Genomic DNA, 22184 nt, shown 5'->3' on the forward strand with positions numbered 1-22184 from the left:
GCCATCACGCCGTGCAGCGCGTATGACGCTGCACGGCGTGAACCACTGCGCAAGCGCGGATCCCGTTACGTCGCTGCTAGCCCATCTCAACTCACTCTTTCCCTTCTGATTTTTTTGACCAAAGGGGGCAAGCCTCCAGTTAGCCTACCTGACTTTTCCTGTAAAAATTTCAATCAGTTTTATTCTCTTCCACCAACTCTCTTATTGAACAAACCCAGTCCCCTACACACTCTTTCACCAATTGATATGGCTTGGTTCCATTTCCATCATTGCTTATTGGATTTACTAATTAACTCTCACACATTCAATTGAACAAATGACATCTTTTTTTCAAAGGTAATTTGGATCTTCCCCTGAAGAGTACGGTTTGAGAAGAGTGTCAGCCAACTTCGCAACAGATTTACTGAACTCAAATGGGACATTTTTGTTCCGTTGTCTAATTGTAGATGTGAAAAGGAACATGTTGTGTGGAGGAAAATGAGGAGCTTTGCTCATGGAGCCAATCCAGTGCTGGGGGAATCAGAGGTTCCTGAGTGGGAGGAGGAAGAGAAAGCAGTCAGTGGTGACAGGAATATTCTATCGTGAATAAACTGAAATCAGGCACGGGGGAAGCTCTGAAGGGACCTATGCTACAGAACCAGAGCAATCCCCCAATTTATATGAGGAAACCAGATGAGACACCCCAACAATCTTTCAATTTGTAAACTGTGAGAAAAGGATACTTCACTCCAGGAATGATTCCACAGATAACTAGAGATTTTATTGTATTAAAATAAACGTTATTATTAACACAGGATTAACTCTGTTAACATCCCAAGGAAGAAACAGCTTTCAATTAACAGTTCAACAGTTCTTAAAAAATAAAATTGAGCGTACTTTCCCATTTACTTCAAAAATGTCAATAAAGCAACATCCAATTAAGGTCAAATGCCCTTCTAAAATAAATTTAACAACCAGTGGCTTACAGAAATATTCGCAAAGTCCTTGGTGAGAAGCTTTCAGAAGGCAGTCTGGGAAACACAACGGGCGGGATTCTCTGTCCCACCAGCCACGTTTTCCGGCAGGGCACATCCCGCCAGCAACAGGATTCTCCGTTCCTGCAGCTGGCCAATGGGGTGTCCCATTGCGGGCCACCCCACGCCGTCAGGAAACGCGCAGGCATGGGTGCGTTTCGGCAGGGCGGAGGAACCCGCCGACGGAGAATCCTTCTTTCGTCAGAACCCAGAGCAGAACTCTAAAATGAAGCTAAAAACAATCACAGGGCGGGACTGAAAACCTAAACTAAAAACAGACCCAGCCTGCTGAGCTGTTAACCCCTCAATTATAGCTTTAGCAGGGCGTGATTCTCCAGAAAGATATCACAGTGTGGTAGCGAGCGAGGACTGCTGCGAGCTTCCCGCCGCTCGGTCCAGTGAGGCCGGCAACACTTTTCAACATTAATTGGTCCACTTAACGAGGCGTCACGGGATTCACGTCGCAAATGAAGGCTCGCTAGCCAATTCGCCGGGACCTCGCTCGCCGACCCCCTCCCGCTAACAAGTTCAAGCAACACTTACACAGCACTTTCACAACCGCCCCCACTCAGCTCACAGCCATGGCACCGAGACAACCGGCCCCAAGGTTAGGAGACAAGGATTTGGGGAGGCTCCTAGATGCGGTCGAGGGCAAGAGGGCAAGAGTGTCCCAGAGAGTGAGCCACAGGGCAGCCAGTGTGGCCTGGGAAGAAGTGGCAGTGGCCGTGAGCTTGGGAAGTGTGACCAGGAGGACTGGCCTCCAGTGCCGCAAGAAGGTCAGCGACCTACTCCAGAATTCCTGTGCTAGTTTGTGTGAGTGCAATATCCTGGAATTGCACAAAAGCAAAATGCAGCAGATGCTGGGCAGGATTTTCTGTCGGAGGGATCCTCCGCTTCCCCGGCAGCTCACCCATGCCCGTGGACGTCATGGGGGTGGCCACAGTGGGAAACCCTATCGGCTGGCTAGGGACGGACAATCCCGCTGCCGGCGGGGGCGCGCCGCGCCAGAAAACGGGCCTGGCGGGACGGAGAATCCCGCCCACTGGAAATTTGAAATAAAAACAGAAAGTGTTGGAAATACACGCCCAGGCCTGTCAGCATCGACAGAGAGAGAAACAGAGCTAACACTTCAAGTGGAGAGTCTCCTAAAGAGTCATGCTTGACTCAATGTTAATCCTGGGTCTCTCCACAGATGCTGCCAGTCCTGCTGGGTATTTGCAGCACTTTCTGTTTTAATGCTGAAATTACAATCAGTTTCTGAAAGGTAATTGTGCTGAATGTGACAATTCCGCATTAATTAACCCTGAGCTCCACCCACCCACACAACTGCTGCAACATCTGGCCCACGTCTTTGATGAGGTGGATTTCAACCAGAGGGCAAGACTGCTAAAGGCTGCTGCTGCCAGCACTGGGCACTGCAAAATGCTCCTGTTCCCCTGACTGCATACAATACTAAAATAATCGTTATTAGTGTCACCATCAGGCTTACATTAACACTGCAATGAAGCGCCTGTTCGGGTACAATGAGGGAGAATTCAGAATGTCCAATTCACCTAACAAGCAAGGTCGGGATTCTCCAATCCCGCGACCAAATTCTGACGCCGGCGTGAAAAGCGGCGCGAGCCACTCCGGCGTCAATGGGCCTCAAGTTGCAGGTATCCACCTCTTCCAAGGGAAGCCATAGTGGTGTCCGCAGCTCCGGCACCCGAAAGCCGGTGCGCCACGGCCGTTGCGAGTCTGTGCATACGTGTCATGGCCGACGCGAGTCCGCGCATGCACGTGGGTTCCCGTCTCCGCGCGGCCCCGGGCAATATGGCAGAGCCCTACAGGGGCCCAGCGCGGAAGAACGTAGGCCCCCATGGAACTAGCCCGCCGGCCGATCGGTTAGCCCCGATCGCGGGCCAGGCCACCATGGAGCCCTCCCCCCGGGTCAGATACCCCTGCCCTCCCACTTGGACGGCCCCAGCAGACAGAACTCTGATCCCCCCCGCCCCCCGCCAGGATGGCCCCCGCAGACAGAACTCCAAGGTCCCGCCGGGTGGGACCATACATAACCCACGCCAGCAGGACTCGGCTGAACTCGGCCCGATGAGGCCCGGAGAATCGCCGGGGGGGACGACGCTTTCAACAGCCCCTGACCAGCGCGCCGTGATCCTGTGGGCGCCCGAAAATCGGTGCCGAAGATTCGGCCAGCCGGCGTCGGGGCGGCGTGGCGCGATTCACGCACGCCCCGACCCGGCGCGGGGTCGGAGACCACTGGCCCATGTCTTTCGGGACTTGTGGATAGAGGTCAGTGATTTATTTTTCACATTACTGGCAATCGGTGAAAGTCTATGACCAGAATATCAAAATGCACAATTGTGACTTTTAAACAACTGTGTTTGGTGCTTTGCAACCCACCCCATAAAACCAACAGGATGGACCCCACATCTCGGCAGCTCGACACATTTCAAACCACCTCCATTAAAAATAGTTCTGCATGGTATAAACTTAGGGTAAGAATCCATAGAGTCCCTACAATGCAGAAGAAGGCTGTTCGGCCCATCGAGTCTGCAGTGACCCTCCAAAAGAGCAATCTACCTAGGCCCACTCCCCTGCCCTATCTCTGTAATCCTGATCATGGCCAACCCACCTAACCTATACATCTTTGGTCTGTGGGAGGAAATCGGAGCACCAGGAGGAAACCCACGCAGATACTGGAAGAATGTGCAAACTCCATGATACGTTGGGTGTTCTGGATCACAAACAGGTCACCAACACTGGAAGTGGTGCATCTCTATTTTATTATAAGGTTAACTATATTAACATACTTGAACTGTGGGTAAACGCAATACCAGCTTTAACTGTTGACCCTTGCCTAGTCCTAACCAGGTGATGCACTCAGCGCATGGTGAATGTCTGTGTTGCAGGCTGTGAGCTCTGTGCTCCGAGCTGGCTGCTACTAGAATGAGCGGGAACTCTCCTGTCCCCTGTCTTTATAGTGCGTGTGCTCTCACTGGTGATTGGCTGCGGTGTTGTGTATGCTGATTGGTCCCACTGCATGTCCATCAGTGTGTGTGTGTGTCTGCACCATAATATACTGGTGTATATTATGACATCCGCCCTTTTATATAAAGAACATGTGCCTGCGTGACAATAAATATTGTGTAGTGAATGTACCTGACTATGTGTGTGCATGTTATTTACATGACTATGTACATGAGGCTAATCTATTTACACGGGAAGGTGCCTGGTGCAGAGAAATAGGGTGTCACACCAACGAAATAAACATTATATACAAACTACTGGAACGATGAAACAGGATAACAGAACAGATCAAAGAGTCCAACATTGTAAAACTCATAAGTCAAGTCTCTGAGGTGGGCGACGAATTCTGGTTGACCGTCAGGGTGGCCAACCACTCGTCGTCTGGGTCAATGCTGTGCATCGACAGCGGCTGGTGGTTTTGATTCGGGGACAGCCTGTTCTTTGTTATAACAGCGACTCGAAAAGGCTCCCTCGGGTCCTCGGTGTCACTGATCTGCGGGAAGTCGGAATTGGACTCGGTGAACGTGGGTTGAATTGCCCGAACGTTCCTGCAAGGCTGGCTGAAGCGATGCGAATTGGCAGGCTGAGCTGCTCGACAGCAGGCAGCATAGTGGCCAAGTCTGCCACATCGTAGGCATTGTCGCGATTTTGCAGGACATTGCCGCTTTAAATAGGCGGAGCCACAGTTGCCGCACGTCGTGATGTCAGTACGCTCGTTGCACCACCGTGCATGGTCCTGCGTGGTGCGCGCCTGCGCATCACATTCCTCCACGTAACCGTCCCCTCGTTTGGCGCGTACAAGCGCGGGAGGCCGCGAAAAGTAAGCGAAATGGCCGCCCTCATCCAGGCTGCAGCCTTGGAGGTGTTCAATTGTTTGGACCCGTTCCGCCTCGTGGGGACCTTGCCACGCCGTTTCAGCTGCCTGTATGTGGGAGTACCGGCTGGTGGTATTTTCATGCGGGACACAGGTCTCGATGGCAGTCGCTAGGGTGAGTTGCTTAATTTTGAGGAGCTGCTGACGCAGGGGGTCCGACAGAACACCAAATACGATCTGGTCGCATATCATGGAGTCGGAGGTGGGCCCGTAGCCGCAGGACTGCGCAAGGATGCGGAGGTGTGTTAAAAAGGATTGGAAAGGCTCGTCCTTACCCTGCAAGCGCTGCTGGAACAGGTACCTTTCGAAGCTTTCGTTGACCTCTATGCTGAAGTGGGTATCGAATTTGAGGAGAACCGTCTTGTACTTTGTCTTGTCCTCATTGTCTGCGAATGTGAGGGAGTTGAAGATGTGGATGGCGTGTTGCCCGGCCGTGGAGAGGAGCAGAGCAATCTTCCTGGTGTCCGAGGCGTTCTCCCTGTCCGTGGCTTCGAGGAAGAACTGGAAGCGCTGTTTAAAAATCTTCCAATTGACCCCGAGATTGCCGGCGATGCGGAGCGGCGGCGGCGGGTTGATGTTCTCCATACTTCAGGATGCCGGAATGCTGATTAGTTGCAGGTGGGTCTCAGAAGTGCTAGTATGCAACCACTCCTTGTACCATGATGTGTTGGGTGTTTTGGATCACAAACAGGTCACCAACACTGGAAGTGGTGTAACTCTATTTTATTATAAGGTTAACTATATTAACATACTTGAACTGTGGGTAAATGCAATACCAGCTTTAACTGTTGACCCTTGCCTAGTCCTAACCAGGTGAGGCACTCAGCACATGGTGAATGTCTGTGTTGCAGGCTGTGAGCTCTGTGCTCCGAGCTGGCTGCTGCTAGAATGAGCAGGAACTCTCCTGTCCCCTGTCTTTATAGTGCGTGTGCTCTCACTGGTGATTGGCTGCGGTGTTGTGTATGCTGATTGGTGCCACTGCATGTCCATCAGTGTGTGTGTGTGCCTGCACCATAATATACTGGTGTATATTATGACACTCCACACAGTCACCCAAGGACGGAACCAAACCCGGGTCCCTGGTGCTGTGATGTAGCAGTGCTGACACTGTGCCACAGTGCTGGATAGGAGAAACCCCTATTCTTTTAGGCTGGGGAAAATCTTCGCCCACAGACAACTCAACGTCTGTTTATTCTTCACCATCCCACTCACAGGCACTAATATTAGCAGCAGTCGTTTAATCAGACACGAAAGTTGTCGTGTTCCTGTTCGATTGAGCTAAATGCACCTGGTGCTTCCTTCGTCCTTACACGAAAGACACTGCTCGCACCCAGAGTTCACTGCGTCATCATGGCATTTGATTTCTGAGGTGACTAAGGTTGGATCCTGAGCACTTTGTGGTTTGTGTGCTGATCCTTGACCATATTTAGTGGGAGGTTGGAAAAAAAATCACACCAGTGATTCAGCTGGTAATCAAACACCAAAACAGAAAAAAAGACTCAACATTTTATTCGCACTCTGTCTGATCTTAAAGAGGTCAATGGCTACACATTTTATTTCTGAGCTTGTATAAAACATTGTTCAACAGACTCTGCAAGGAAGCTCTATTCGGGAGAATATACCATGCTAACGTAACTGCAAAGAAAAATACCTTGTGGAGTCCTGATCGTGCACAGCTCAGCTGAATACAGAGTGAAAATAACTATATGTATTTATACAGCGCCTTTAACATAAGGAAATGCTTCAAGGCACTTCACTGGAGTGTTATGAAGCAGAATTTGACACATCAGATTCACATACTGCAACATTAGAGAAAATGGCCAAAACCATGGTCAAAGAGGTGGATTTTAAGGAGTATTTTCAAGAAGAACAGAGAGACAGAGAGGTTACAGGAGGGAATTCCTGAGCTCAGGACCTAGCCAGCTGAAGACATGGTCACCAATGGTGGAGTGATTGAACTCAGGGATGATCAAGAGGCCAGAATTAGATGAGTGCAAATGCCTTGGTTATCGACCCTCTAAACCTTGAAGGAAGATAAAAGAAAGACTTGCATTTATTTATACAATGGTTTTCACAATCACTTGATGCCTTTAACCTTTTAGGTGATTTAGAGATAGTGGATTTGGAAGGTACTGTCGAAGGAGCATTGGTGAGTTTCTGCAGTGTATCTTGTAGCTGGTACACACTGCTGCCACGGTGTGTCGGTGGTGGAGAGAGTGGATGTTGAAGAAGGTGGATGGGGTACCAATCTAATGCTGCTTTGTCCTCAGCTGCTTGAGTGTTGTTGGAGCTGCACTCACCTGGGCAAGTGGAGTGTATTCCATCACACTCCTGGCTTGTGTCTCGTAGAATGTGGACAGGCTTTGGGGAGTCACAGAGGTGGATTTACACTTTTTGGGGCCCCGTGCTCACCTTCATTTCTGGAACCCCCCCCCCCCCCCCACATGGCATCACGCCCTCCTGCCCCCGCCCCCCCGACCGCACCCCCACCTTCACCCTACAGAACGCAAAGGAGCAAAGTCAAAAAAATGCACAAATTGATCGCTGCTTTAGTGCTTTTTAACTTGTAAAAACACACCTGCATGAAGAATTGCTGAATGGAAATCCAGGGTTACCTGTCAGAATGATGGTAAAGGTGGTCAATATTGCAATGTGTGTGTCTTGAGGCAAATAAACAAGGAACTTGCTGATGAGCAACGAGACGGAAAAATCAGCCGATGATATCACTGCAGCGCAGGTCAGAACAGGACAGAATGAGCCAGTCCAGGGCAGGAGCAAATACTCCAATCAACAAGATGCATATGCTACCATTCAGTATATTTCAGAGTCTCATTCAGTTTCAAAATGGAACTTCCTTACTTCACCTCACAAAATCAAACAAGCTATTGCCATAAATTCATGTGAGTGGAGTGTCCCGTGAGTCCAAATCCAATATCAGGTGCCTTTGTCCGGCAGGATTCTGGTCCTCGTCCTGGAGACTTTCTGAAGGCCAGTGTTGAGAGCGATGGTGGTTAGCCCTACCGTATGTGACCAGCAGCAGCCATTATATCAGACCAACAGTGGTCCATTTTGACAAACAGAATTCAAACAAGAGAATATGGAAGTCAGACAGATTTTCAAGATTTTCTTGCGTCATCCCTTGTTGGCATGGCAATTTAGAAAGCTTTTTTTCCTGTACTTTTTCTACACAAGATAGTCAATTGCATCATCGTAGATAAAATCATGCAAAGATGCACTTTCAATGGGCAATATTGCTGAACTTCTCAAATGTTCCTGACTCATAGTACTTTGCAAACTGCAAATTTAAACTGTTTTCAATATAGAAAAAAAACGTTCACCAGAAGCAGTTGTGACAGGTATTTTTTCAAATATTTTCAGAAACACTTCCGGTGGCTGCCATGTGCTGGGCACACAGGGTGGCTCCTGCTTGAAGGTTTTGGTTTTGGTCCTTTGTGTCTGATTAATGGGCTCTTTGCTTGGAAATTGTGTGAAAAAAGTGGTGGAAATTGAATTCTCCTCCAGGGTGGAACATTGACGGGTTACTGCACCCGACAGAAGTCGAACAAGGCGATGACACTGGAGGTGGAGGATCTGCGTGGCGCAGTTACAGACGGTATGGCGGCGGCGGGGGCATTGTCATTGTCCACCCCATTGCCAGTGGACCAATTGCTGGGGCTGATCAATGGAGAACTTCAGCAACATTTGACTCAAGATGCAAGAGGACTGGTCAAAGGAGATTGAGGGAGCGGCAGCCCCTCTTCACAGGGCCACGGGAGCGGATGGTGAAGTGCCTGGAGTCGTAAGGTGCGATGATCCAGGAGGTGGAAAGGGTGATCGCAGACCATAGTGATCAAATTGTGGAGTTGGAGGCAGAGGTGGAGATGCTGGGTGCGGTCTGCAAGGAGCTGAAAGTAAAGGTGGACGATCAGGAAAATCAGTTCAGACGGCAGAGGGGGTGGAGGAAACAAATGCCACGCCCTACATCTCAAAGATTTTGGTGATTCTGGTGGATGAAGGGGTCTGTGAGAAGGCCCCGGAGGTGGACTGGGCACATCGATCGTTAAGACAGCGGCCGAGAGCAGGGGAACCACTGCGGGTGGTGATAGTGAGAACACACCGATTCCAGGAGAAGGAGAAGATCTTGAGGTTGGTAAGGATGATGAGAGATTTCAGTTGGGAGGGCCAGCAGATCCAAATTTACCAAGACATTGGGCAGACCTGGCCAAGTGGCGGTCTGGCTTTAATCTGGTACTTCTTCAAAATAAGCTTTATTTTACGATGTCCGAGGAGCACACGGTTTTATCAAGGCGCACGGTTAGGAGGAGGGTTGATTGGGAGATTACTCCTGATGTTTTGGTTTCTGAACTGTTGGTATAATGTTTACCAATCTTTTGTTCTGTTGTCAAATGTTGACGTTCTTAGTATTTTACAAGGTTGAGGGGGATGGGCCGGAGTCCTGGGTGTCTCTCCCAGTGGGAGAGTGGGGGGGTCAAGGTGGGGGGTGGGAACCCCTCCAACAGTTGGAGCTGGGACGGCATTGTGGGGGGGGGGGTTGCAGTTTGGGCATTATGGACGGTGTCTTTGTTTTGGTCTACAGCCGCGAGTTGCCACACTGGCAAATATGCTGGAAGCAGTGTTGAGGTGGGGGCTGGGATGGGTAGCCAGATGGGTGGGGATGAGGGTGCTGGTGCTGCAGGTGCTGCAGGCAATTTATTGGGCGAAGTCAGGGCAGAGGGGAGGGGGTGGCCATTTTGTGTGGGCTTGGACTGGAAAGGAAAATGGTGGCAGAGATAGTTTTGTGATATATTGGGATGGCGGATTCAAATTGAGGGCGGCGGGTGGGGTCAGAAACCCCCCACGGGGATAGTGACTTGGAATGTACAGGGGTTGAATGGGCCGGTGAAGCGATCAAGGGTGTTTGTGCATTTGGAAAGTTTGACAGCTGAGGTAGTGTTTCTTCAGGCGACACTCCTACTGATGAAAGACCAGGTGAGGTTGAGAAAGGGGTGGGTGGGACAGACATTTCATTCGGAATTTGATTCCAAGTTGAGAGTGGCTGTGATCCTATTTAACAAGAGGGTGGCATTTGTGATGACCAGGAAGGTGCGGGGGCAGGGAGGAGTCAGTTTGTGATAAACAGAGGAGTTTTGGAGGGGGTGCTGATAGTGATAGTAAGTGCTTATGCGCCTAATTGGAATGATATGGAGTTTGTTAAGCGGATGGTGGCAGACATCCTGGATTTGTACTCGCATAAATTATTAATGCGTGTCAGATCCACGGTTGGACCAATCGAGCCCAAAGACACTGGTTAGGTCAGGAATAGCGAAGGAACGGCAGGGGGGGGCGCTTATGGACCAGATGGGGGGATGGATCTGTGAAGGTTTAGGCATCCGGGAGGGATAAAGTTTCCCCACTTCTCCCATGTGCATCAGGTGTACTCCCGAATAGATTTTCTTGGTGATGGGAAATTCAATTCTCCTGGGGATAGCGGGGCGGAGTACGGGGCGATCGTGGTTTCAGATCACCCGCCGCCTTTTATGGATGTGAGGCTTGGTGTGGGCCAGGCACAGAGGCCCTCATGGAGGATGGACACGGTGCTACTGGCGGACGAAAAGTTTGTGGAAAGATGACTTTGTTAATTAAGGAGTATATAGAGTTTAATCAGAATGTGGAGATCTCGCTTTCCATGTTTTGGGTAGAAGGTGGTGGTACGGGGGAAGTGATCTCGTACAAGATACATATAAATAAGGTGGAGATGGCAGAAAGGCAGCAATTGGTGCAATTTTGGAGGTTGACTGGCAGTATTCCATGGCCCCGACCAGGGAGCTCGTAGCGGAGCAGACGAAGTACAAAGGGAATTTGATTTGCTGACGACAGGGAAGGTGGTGGGTTAGCTTTGGAGAGTGAGGGGGACTCTGTATGAGTATGGGTAGAAGGCCAGCCGCCTGCTACCACATCAATTGAGACAAGCTGGCGTGCGGGTGATAGTACAAGTGAGGGATGAGGGGGGTGAGCTGGTGACAAAGCCGGAGAGAATTCATAAAGCATTTGGGACTTTTTATAGGGAGCTATAGAGGTCTGAGCCTCGAGGGAAGGAGGTGGAGATGGGGTGATTCCTGGATGGGTTAGTATTCCCGGAGGTTGAGAGGAAGAAGGGGCAGTGATTGGAAGCATCACTGGAGTTTATGGAGGTGATTGGGTTGATGCATTGGGGAAAGTGCCAAGGCCAGATGGCTTCCTGGTCAATTTGCAGCGGAATTGGCCCCAGATCTCCTGGAGATGTTTTCTGATTCTTTGGTGTGTGGGGAGCTGCTGGCCAGGTTAGCTCAGGTATCGATTTTCTTAATCCCAAAGAAGGATAGGGACCCAGTGGAATGTGAGTCATATAGGCCCATCTACCTGTTAAACACAGATGTGACGGTGCTGATGAAGATATTGACAAGGCGTTTGGATGGTAAAAGTAGAGTGGAGCATATGCCAGGCCATGAGATTACGGATTGTCGTTGAGTTCAATTCTGGTGCTGCTGATGGCCCATGGTGCTTCATGGAGGCCCAGTTTTATGCTGCTCGATCTGTTCAAAATATATCCCATGTAGTAGGGTATTAGTGCTATACAATACGATGGAGGTGTCCTCAACGTGAAGACCTGATTTCGTCTCCACAAGCATTGTGTGGTGGTCACTCCTGCTAATATGGTCATGGACAGATGCATCTGTGACAAATAGATTGGCGGGATGAGGCCAAGTAGGTTGTTACTCTTGGTTCCTTCACCACCTGCCCCAGACTCAGTTGAGCATCTGGTCCTTTAGGACGGCCAGCTCAGTCAATAGTGGTGCTACTGAGCAACTCGATGATGGACAGTGATGTCATAATATACACCAGTATATTATGGTGCAGACACACACACTGATGGACACACAGTGGGACCAATCAACACACACAACACCGCAGCCAATCACCAGTTAGAGCACATGCACTTTAAAGACAGGGGGCATCAGAGTTCCCGCTCATTCAAGCTGCAGCTTCCTAGTAGGACAGAGCTCACAGCCTGCAGCACAGACGTTCACCATGTGCTGGGTGCATCGACTGGTTAGGACAAGGCAAAGGTCTTCAGTTAAAGCTAATATCGTGTAACCCACAATGAGAGTACGTTAAACAGTTAATGACTCAATAAAATAGTGTTGCACTATTTCAAGTGTTGGTGACCTGTATGTGTTCCACGGATCCAGAGCGCCCAACACAACATGATACCAGGAATTGAGGGATATTAGCATTTCTTAGACCTACCTGCAAGTGATCTGCCTTCCGCCAGCATTCCGTCATCCTGCAACATGGACAACATCTGCCCGCCGCCGCCGCTCCGCATCGCCGGCAACCTAGGGGCCAACTGGAAGATATTCAAACAGCGTTTCCAGCTCTTCCTTGAGGCCACAGACAGGGAGGACGCCTCGGACACCGGGAAGATTGCTATCCTCCTATCCATGGCCGGGGACCATGCCATCCACATTTTCAATTCTCTCACCTTTGCGGATGATGAAGATAAAACAAAGTTCAAGACGGTCCTCCTCAAGTTTGACACTCTCTTCAGCGTAGAGGTGAATGAAAGTTTTGAGCGCTACGTGTTCCAACAGCGTTTGTAGGGTAAGGATGAATCTTTCCAATCCTTTGTCACTCACCTCCGCATCCTTGCGCAGTCTTGCAGCTACGGGCCCACCTCCAACTCCATGATAAGATTGTTTTCGGTGTTCAGTCGGACCCCCTACAACAGCAGCTCCTCAAAGTAAAGCAGCTCACCCGAGCAACCGCCATTGAGACCTGTGTCCTACACGAGTCGGTATTCCCATGTACAAGCGGCTGAAACGGTGCGGCAAGGTCCCCACGAGGCGGAACGGGTCCGAGCAATTGAGCAACTCCAGGGCCTCAGCTTGGATGAGGGAGGCGATTTTGCGCACTTTTCGCGGACTCCCACGCTTGTGCGCACCAAACGAGGGGACGGCGACGTCGAAGAACGTAATGCGCAGGTGCGCACCATGCACGACCGCACCGTGCATGCGCGGTGGCGCAGCGAACGTGCTGACGCTATGACGTGCGGCAACTGTGGCTCCGCCCATTTAAAACGGCAGTGCCCTGCCAAATCTCGGCAATGCCTAAGATATGGCAGACTTGGCCACTATGCTGCCTGCTGTCGAGCAGCTCAGCCTGCCAATTCACATCGCTTCAGCCAGCCTCGCAGGAATGTCCGGACAATTCAACCCACGGTCACCGAGTCCGATGCGGACCTCCCACACAGCAGTGACACCGAGGACCCGAAGGCACCTTTTCGAGTCGGCATCGTGACAAAAAACAGGCTGTCCCCGAAGCAAAGACACCAGCCGCTGTCGGTATGCAGCATCGATCCAGACGATGAGTGGTGTGTCACCCTGACGGTCAACCTGTCCCAAATACGATTCCGCCTGGACACTGGTGCCTCCACCAATTTCATTGCACGGTCTGGCTTCCAAAGCCTTCGTGTCAAACCAGCCATTCTTCCATCAGCCTGCCAGCTATTGGATTACAATGGCAACGCCATTGATGCCAGCGGCTCGTGCCAACTTGAAGTGACGCACGGGTCACGCAAAGCCATCCTTCCTTTTGAAATCGTGGGCTCCTCGAAAGCCTCCCTGCTTAGCGCGCAGGCATGCAAGCTGTTGAACCTAGTTCAGAGAATTCACTCTCTCTCTCTCCTGATGACACGTCTGCCTTTCAGGACACCAACTTCAGGGCGCAACTTGACACCATCATCAATCAGCACCACGACGTCTTCGAAGGCATGGGCACGCTCCCATACACCTCCAAGATCTTATTGAAACAGAATGCCACGCCTGTGGTGCACGCATCTCGCAGGGTCCCAGCACCCCTTAAGGACCGCCTCGAGCAGCAGCTGCAGGACCTCCAGGACCAAGGAGTGATTTCCAGAGTCACGGAACCAACCGACTGGGTCAGTTCCATGGTATGTGTAAAAAAGCCTTCCGGCGAATTGAGAATTTGCATTGATCCCAAGGATCTAAATCGCAATATCATGAGGGAGCATTATCCAATTCCCAAGCGCGAAGAGATTACATGCGAGATTACATTGAAGGTGTCCGCGTTTATGTCGATGACATAATCATTTGGTCCACCAGGAGCATGTCAGTCGCCTCCAGCGCGTATTCAAACGTATACATGAGCATGGCCTCCGCCTCAACAGGGCCAAATGCTCTTTTGGTCAGACGGACCTCAAGTTCCTCGGGGACCACATCTCCCAGTTGGGTGTGCAGCTGGATGCGGACAAGGTGGCTGCTATCACAGCCATGAAAACGCCAGAGGACAAGAAGGCGGTCCTCTGATTTCTGGGCATGGTCAACTTTTTAGGGAAGTTCATCCCTAACCTCGCCTCTCATACCACGGCTCTCAGGAACCTGGTCAGGAAGACGACAGACTTCCAATGGCTCCCTGCCCACGAGCGCGAATAGAGAGAACTCAAAACTAAACTCACCATGGCCCCAGTCTTCGCTTTCTTTGATCCAGCAAAAGAGACCAAAATTTCGACCGATGCCAGCCAATCCGGCATTGGGGCAGTGCTCCTACAACGTGATGAGGCCACATCATGGGCCCCCGTTGCATATGAATCACGTGCCAAGACCCCCACGGAGCAGCAGATAGAAAAGGAGTGCCTGGGCCTTCTGACCAGTGCGGTTAAGTTTCACGATTATGTGTACGGACTTCCTCAATTCACCGTCGAGACCGACCATCGCCCGCTGGTCAATATAATACAGAAAGATTTGAATGATATGACACCTCTCCTCCAGCGTATTCTTCTCAAGCTCCGGCGATATGACTTCCAGCTGGTATACACCCCAGGCAAAGACCTCATCATTGCTGACACTCTCTCCAGGGCAGTCAACACTCCACGTGACCCAGCGGGATTCGTCTGCCAGGTTGACGCCCATGTGGCGTTCGTGGCCTCCAATCTACCTGCCACGGATGAACGCCTCGTCCAAATTCGCCGCGAGACTGCGGCTGACCCCTTGCTACAGTATGTCTTGCGCCAACTAACAGACGGGTGGCTCAAGGGCCAATGCCCTCAGTTCTATAATGTCAAGGATGATCTGGCGGTAGTAGACGGGGTTCTTCTGAAACTGGACCGCATTGTCATCCCGCATAGCATGCGCCAGCTCGTCCTGGAACAGCTACACGAGGGCGTCTTTGGCGTGGAAAAGTGCCGCCGACGGGCCCGAGAGGCAGTGTACTGGCCCGGCATTAATGAAGACATAGCCAACACAGTGGTCAACTGCCTCACTTGTCAGCGCTTCCAGCCGGCCCAACCACGTGAGACCCTGCAGCCCCATGAGTTGGTCACGTCACCTTGGACCAAGGTGGGCATCGACCTGTTCCACGCGCTGGGTAGAGACTATGTCCTGATCGTGGACTACTTTTCAAATTACCTGGAGGTGATACGGTTGCACAATATAACATCGTCTACAGTCATCCGTGCCTGTAAGGACACCTTTGCTCGACACGGCATCCCACTCACTGTTATGTCGGACAATGGCCCCTGCTTCGCAAGCCAGGAATGGTCCAACTTTGCCAGGCGGTACAATTTTGCCCATGTGACATCCAGTCCCCTGTACCCCCAATCCAACGGCAAAGCAGAAAAGGGAGTACCTCTAGTCAAACGGCTCCTCTGCAAGGCTGCCGATGCTGGGTCCGATTTCTACATTGCCTTGCTGGCCTATCGCTCCGCCCCACTGTCCACTGGCCTGTCGCCAGCCCAATTGCTCATGGGTCGTACCCTGAGGACTTTATAAAGATTCAGCATAATTTCCCTGCTTTTGTTCTCCATACATCTATTGATGAAGCTCAACATCCCATAGCTTTTCTCACCACTTTCTCAACATGTTCTGTTACCTTCAAAGATCGATGCTAATGCATCCCCAGATCCCTCTGTTCCTGCACACTCTTTGGAACTATGCCATCAAATCTGTATCCCTTTTTGTATTCCTCCTGCCAAAATGCATCACCTCATACTTCTCTCTGATAAATTCCATCTATTCCATATCAACCTATTCAGCATTCCTTTGCCCTGTTCTTAATCTTTACAATCTTCTGCACTCTCTGAAACGAACAGCTCTAAATGGAATCTGCCTGCTCATCTCCTCTTGATTTTATTTTTGATGTTCTTTTTCGCCACTCATCCTATCCCCCCTAAAATGTAACCATTCTTGTTTGGATTCAAGCTGACATGCTTCAGCTACCGTCTGAATCCGCACTAGTGTGGCAGCTTTTGTTGCTGTATCTTGACACTGAGTGATAATATGGGAAGTAGATCGCAGCCCAATGTTCTTCTCATCTAGTCTCCACATAGATAAGCATTCTAAAGGGTATGTGGTCATGTTACTTGTTTAGTAATCCAGATGCCTGGACGAATGCCCCGGAGCCATGAGACCAAATCCCACCTTTGGAACTGGAGAATTTAATTACATTTTTGTTTACATTTGTTCATGAGAAGTGAGCATCACCGATAAATTCAGCAATTATTTCCCATCCTTAATTTGACTTCAGAATATGGCGATGAGCTGTAACTTTGAACTGCTGTAGTCTGTGTGATATAAGTATATCTACAGCGTTGTTGGATAGCAGGTTCCAGGACTTTGACTCAGCGATAACGAAGGAACGGTGGTACATTTCCAAGTGAAAATGATGTGTGACTTGGAGGCGAACTTGCAAGAGGTGGTGTACCCACGCGTATTGTTCCCACACTCTACAGAGTGTGCAGGAACTGAGGGATTGGGTGGGGTGTGTATGCTATTCTAGGCATCAGACGTCGCAGGTTTGGAAGGTGCTGTGAAGAAGCTTGGTGAGTTTCTGCAGCACATTTTGTACATGATGCACACGGCTGCTGTTGATGTTGAAATAGTGCTGCAACAAAATACGTGCTTTAAGTTGGTAATTAAGCACAACCACCCCCAACTGGGACAGGATTAAAGAATAATTCCAAGAGTATATAAACCAGTTGACTCTGAGTGGAGAGGGGAGAGTGTGTGTCTTTCATTTGCTGTCTTGGAAGAAAGCTGTGTTCAGATACAGGCGAGCTTCTGCCTCATTCTTCCTCAACATAAGATTCTGAGAATGAATAGCTGCCAAGGTGTGTTGGTGGTGTACGGAGTGAATGTTTTAAGGTGCTCGATGGGGTGCTGATCGAATGGGTTGCTTTGTTCTGAATGGTGTTGAACTTCTTAAATGCCTTTGGAAGTGCACAACAGTGCCTATACTTTCTCAGGGAACTAAGGAAATTCAGCATGTCCACATTTACAGATGCATCATAGAAAGCATCTTACCTGGCTGCATCACAGCATGCTAACTGTTCAGCCCAAGGACGTAAGAAACTACAGAAAGTTGTGAACACAGCCCAGTCCATCACGCGAACCCGCCTCCCATCCATTGACTCTGTCTACGCCTCCCGCTGCATTGGGAAAACGGGCAGCATAATTAATCAAAGACCCCTCCCACCCGGGTTATTCACTCTTCCAACTTCTTCTGTTGGGCAGGAGATACAAAAGTTTGAGAAAGGGCGGCATGGTGGTGCAGTGGTTAGCACTGCTGCCTAGGGCACTGAGGACCCGGTTCAATCCTGGCCATGGGTCACTGTCTGTGTGGACAATACTTTTCACTGTACCTCGGTATACGTGACAATAAAACAAATCCAAATCCAATATGCAAGGTATCAATGAAGTGAACCTTCTCAGGTCATTTGCCCTTCATCTTAAATTGGAAACGTTTCATTCTTGACCCCCTTTGCTAGTGGGAACATTTTCTCCCTACCGAGCCTGTGCAGACCCCTCATGAGTTTGAACTCCTGTAGCCACCTGGGATGGCCACGTCCCGATTACAAAATGGACACTTGCAAAAAATGCAGGGAAGATTGGACAATACTGAAAAGCAAGCAGGTGCAAGGTCTGTCTGTTGATTAGAGCAGTGGCTCTCAGACAGGACCGGTACTGCTAAGCCATCTACATACTAATGAGCCATCTCTGGGGACAAAAGGGAAACATTTAGATAAACAATGTTAAGGCAGACACCCCGGCGCCAGAGGAGACTCAAACAAAGCAAACCAACGGCCACCTAGGACATGCCCAGCAACCAGAGAACCCACCCCTCTATTGGAGGAAGATCGATCAGAATGATTAGGAAAGGCCCAATTAATTGAGGCCACGTTCAAGGCCCGCCCAAAAGCGCGCAAAGCCCTTTCGGGTATAAAAAGTATTCCCCAAGAGAGAATCTTTCTTCTTTGGCCTTGGCTCTCAGCGAAGAGAGACCAGCCTAGCAGCTTATGCCAGACCAAGTAAGTTCCAAGTCAACACACACTACGAGATAGACGCTCCTAGTCGTTACCCTGTAAACAGCTCAACCCAGCAGCCTCAGAACTGAGCAACGGCCATTGTTCCTCTGACTGAGTGGGCACCCGAAGCTAAATATAGGCTTTTAGTAATAGTGATAGTTTAGGTTGTAGAGTTTTATGCATGAGTAGATTTGACTGAGCATTGCTTTTGAACTTACTAACTGGTGTATCGAGTCTTTGATCAGTATTCGATTTTGAACCTTGTGGCGGTGTCGAAAGATACCTGGCGACTCTTGAGCAAACGTAATTAAACAGAGCCAAATTAAGAGACAACACCAAGTTAGCAACAGTTACTGGCGACATCTGACGGGACTCGACCTAGAAGTGGCCTAACCACTCCAAGAGAACCCAAAATCTGAATTAAGAATCCAATTGGAAACAGAAAAACCACAAGCATAAGAACAGTCCTGATCAAGCCTCTGTGATTCGGAAGTGTGTTAATGCATGCTCAAACAGGGGCTCCAGTCAAAATAAAATTCGGTTTTGGACATTCGTAACGGCTTTTGGTCCATTCCATTGGCTAAAGCGTGCCAGTACAAATTCGCCTTTGCATTCCATGGGCAACAGTACACGTGGACGTGCCTTCCACAAGGCTTCCACAACTCCCCCTCCATTTTCCACCGACAGCTGGCAAATGGATTAGCAAAGTTTTCCCGCCCTGATTGTCTGGTCCAGTATGTAGATAACTTGTTACTACAGACAGACACAAAGGTAGAGCACCTTTCACTTCTCGCTGAACTCCTCGCACTCCTGAAAGAAATTGGTTGTAAAGTCAACCCCAAGACGGCCCAAACTTTGAAGGAGAAAGTGATTTACTTGGGAACAGTGATCACTCATGGTAAACGTGAGATCGAGCAAAAGAGAATTGACTCGACCGTCAAATTGCCCCTTCCCCGCAATGTCTCAGCTCTCTGGTCATTTTTAGGACTGGTTGGCTACTGCCGAAACCATATTGACGGTTTCGCCACTAAAGCAGCGCCCCTTTCCGAACGTTTCAAGAAACAGGCACCTTGGGGATGGCTTCCACAGCACACAGATGCCATGGATGCTTTAAAAAGAGCCCTCAGCACAGCCCCCGCACTACAGGTCCCAGATCCACTTTCCCTGTACGCTATTGAAGTAGTAAGCACCGACCGAACCCTTTTGGCCGTACTCCTCCCGGAACGCCATGACCAATTACACCCCATAGCATACGCCTCACTCCTGTTAGACCCTGTGGAGCAAGGATTTTCTGCCTGTGAAAGGCACCTGCTCGCAGTTTTTTGGGCAGTACAATACTTCACCTACATTACAGGACTCAACCCCATCACCATCCTCACAGAACACACCCCAACGCAGCTATTGTTAGACGGCCGACTTAAGGATCAGCTAAATCCGCGCAGCCCGTTAGACCTTTCTTTTATAGGGACGGGACATCACAGTGAAACAAACCAAAACCCACACTTTTCTTGCCGATAATTTGCAGTATGCAGGCACCCCTCATGAGTGTGAGATCATCACCACAAAACAGAACACAGGCCCATTTATTCCTATGGGAATAAATTTATTCCTAGGAAAACAGGTAGTACACCCCAGAGACCCCAGCCCACAGACACATGTGCACCCTTGAAGATTTATGTTGATGGCTCCTCAACAGTGTTAAATGGAAAGAGAATTACCGGTTGCAGTATTTACGTAGAGGACATGCAGGGACGCGCCCTAGATGAGATTGCATTAAAGTTGCCAGGACACTTAGGCACGCAAGCAGCAGAGCGGGCAGCAATCGCATATATTGTAGACCACCCCGACTCATTCCCGACCCCAGCAGACATCTATTCGGACAGCTTGTATGTATGTAATAGTTTGACGGAATTCCTACCCCTGTGGTAAACAAGAGGATTTGTTTCCGCGGATGGTAAACCCCTACCCTCAGCCCCATTACTCCGCCATATCTTAGAGACAGCGAAGGATAGAAAATACGGATTAATTAAGGTTCGCAGTCATCATCGCTCTTCCCCTCCTGGTAAAGTTAAAGCAGACACCCTAGCGAAGGCAGGCTCCAGGCACGGTTATTTTTGGAACCCCCCCGAAAGCACCCCAGTACACGCAGTTCAGGTCTCACAGACCAACATTCAGGATCTAGCGAGGGCACAGAAAGAGGACGAGAAACTCAGCTAAGTTTTAAAGAGTACCTTCCCAGCCCCGTATGATAAATACAAAAACGCAATCACCACACACGACGGTGTGATTTTAAAGGATGGCATTTATATAGTTCCCAGCCAGGACAGGAACCAGATCATTTGTCAGTTCCATGACAATCATGGATACCAAGGAATTGAACACACCCTAGCCCACCTCAGACCGCTCTGCTGGTGGCCTGATTTAAAAACCAATGTAACGCACTACATAGAGAGTTGCTTAATCTGTGCCCAGAACAACCCAGTCAGATATGCTAAAAAGGCTCAACTTAGTCATACCCGCCCCGTTAATGGACCCTGGACAAATCTCCAGATAGATTATATAGGACCCCTGACCCCTTGCAGAAATGGTTACAAGTATGTGTTGGTGGTCATAGGCACCTTCACAAAATGGGTGGAAGCATTTCCATCGCGAACTAATACGGCCAAGACAACGGCTAAAATATTAACACACCACATCTTTACAAGATGGGGCCTCCCCCCGCAGTATCGAGTCCAATCAAGACTCCCATTACACAGGACGTGTAATGAAAAACGTCCTCGCGATTTTCGGCATTCGACAAAAGTTTCATATTGCATACCACCCCCAGTCAAGTGGTATTGTAGAGAGGATGAATAGGACATTAAAAGCCACCCTCAGGAAAATGGTTCAGCAGAATAACAGCACCTGGGATTCAGTTCTCCCATTTGCTTTAATGTTTATAAGAAACACGGTATCCACGTCCACAGGATACACCTCCCACACTCTCATGATCGGATGCCCCATGAAAGGCACTGAGTATTTATTAGGACTGGATTTGGCCAGCCCCGCAGTCACAGCCCTCACGCATGAAAATGCGGTTCAACAATTGTTAGAGAACATAAAGGCAGCCCAACTCGCAGCAGCTGTGAGACTTGGAACCAGGAAGAAACAGAGCAAGGCTTGTTTCGACAAAACAGTACATACCACTGAGTTTACAGTAGGGCAACAAGTTATGCTTTCCCTTTACAACCCCAGTTCATTCCTTTCCCCTAAATGTTCCGGACCGTATTCCATTTCGGACAAAGTCAGCCCCTCAGTATACAAAATAACCTATCCCAATGGTAAGTCTGCGATGTTTCATATAAACCAGCTCAAGGTTTATGGCTCGCAGAATAACCACACACACCACATCCAGCTCGCAGCAGCAGACGAACATGCCCCACCCACAGATGACGTATTCCTACCCTCCCCCACCCAGTCCAGCCCGCCCTCAGACACGACTTCAATTCCGCCCCCAGAGGCACGACTCCGCCTTTCCCTTCCCTCAACCAGCAGCGACAGCGACAGTGATAGTGATCACGATGACAAAAGCCACAGCACACCACGTTACGACTATACTCCTGCACCAGGCCCCACTCCCAGCGAATCCGAGCTTAATTCTACTGGCCCATTTGAGATTACATATAGCAAAGCCCCTGACCCAGACCCACCGCCCGCGATTATGGATTGAAAACTAGTAGCTCCAACCTCGACACACGATTCTGGCACCGCGACAATTCGTTCAGGCTCATCCGGAGTGATGAGATGGACCCAAATTCACCACAAGCAGCTTTAGCACGGTTACTACAGTCAAGAGTTTGGCAGCCGGGAGAAGATGATGACATAGAGTCTGACTCCCACCAAACAAATCCCTTTGCGACTCTGTTCGTTATTG

The sequence above is a fragment of the Scyliorhinus torazame genome, chromosome 5 (genome assembly GCF_047496885.1).
Source record: "Scyliorhinus torazame isolate Kashiwa2021f chromosome 5, sScyTor2.1, whole genome shotgun sequence".
In the NCBI taxonomy this organism is placed as follows: domain Eukaryota; kingdom Metazoa; phylum Chordata; class Chondrichthyes; order Carcharhiniformes; family Scyliorhinidae; genus Scyliorhinus; species Scyliorhinus torazame.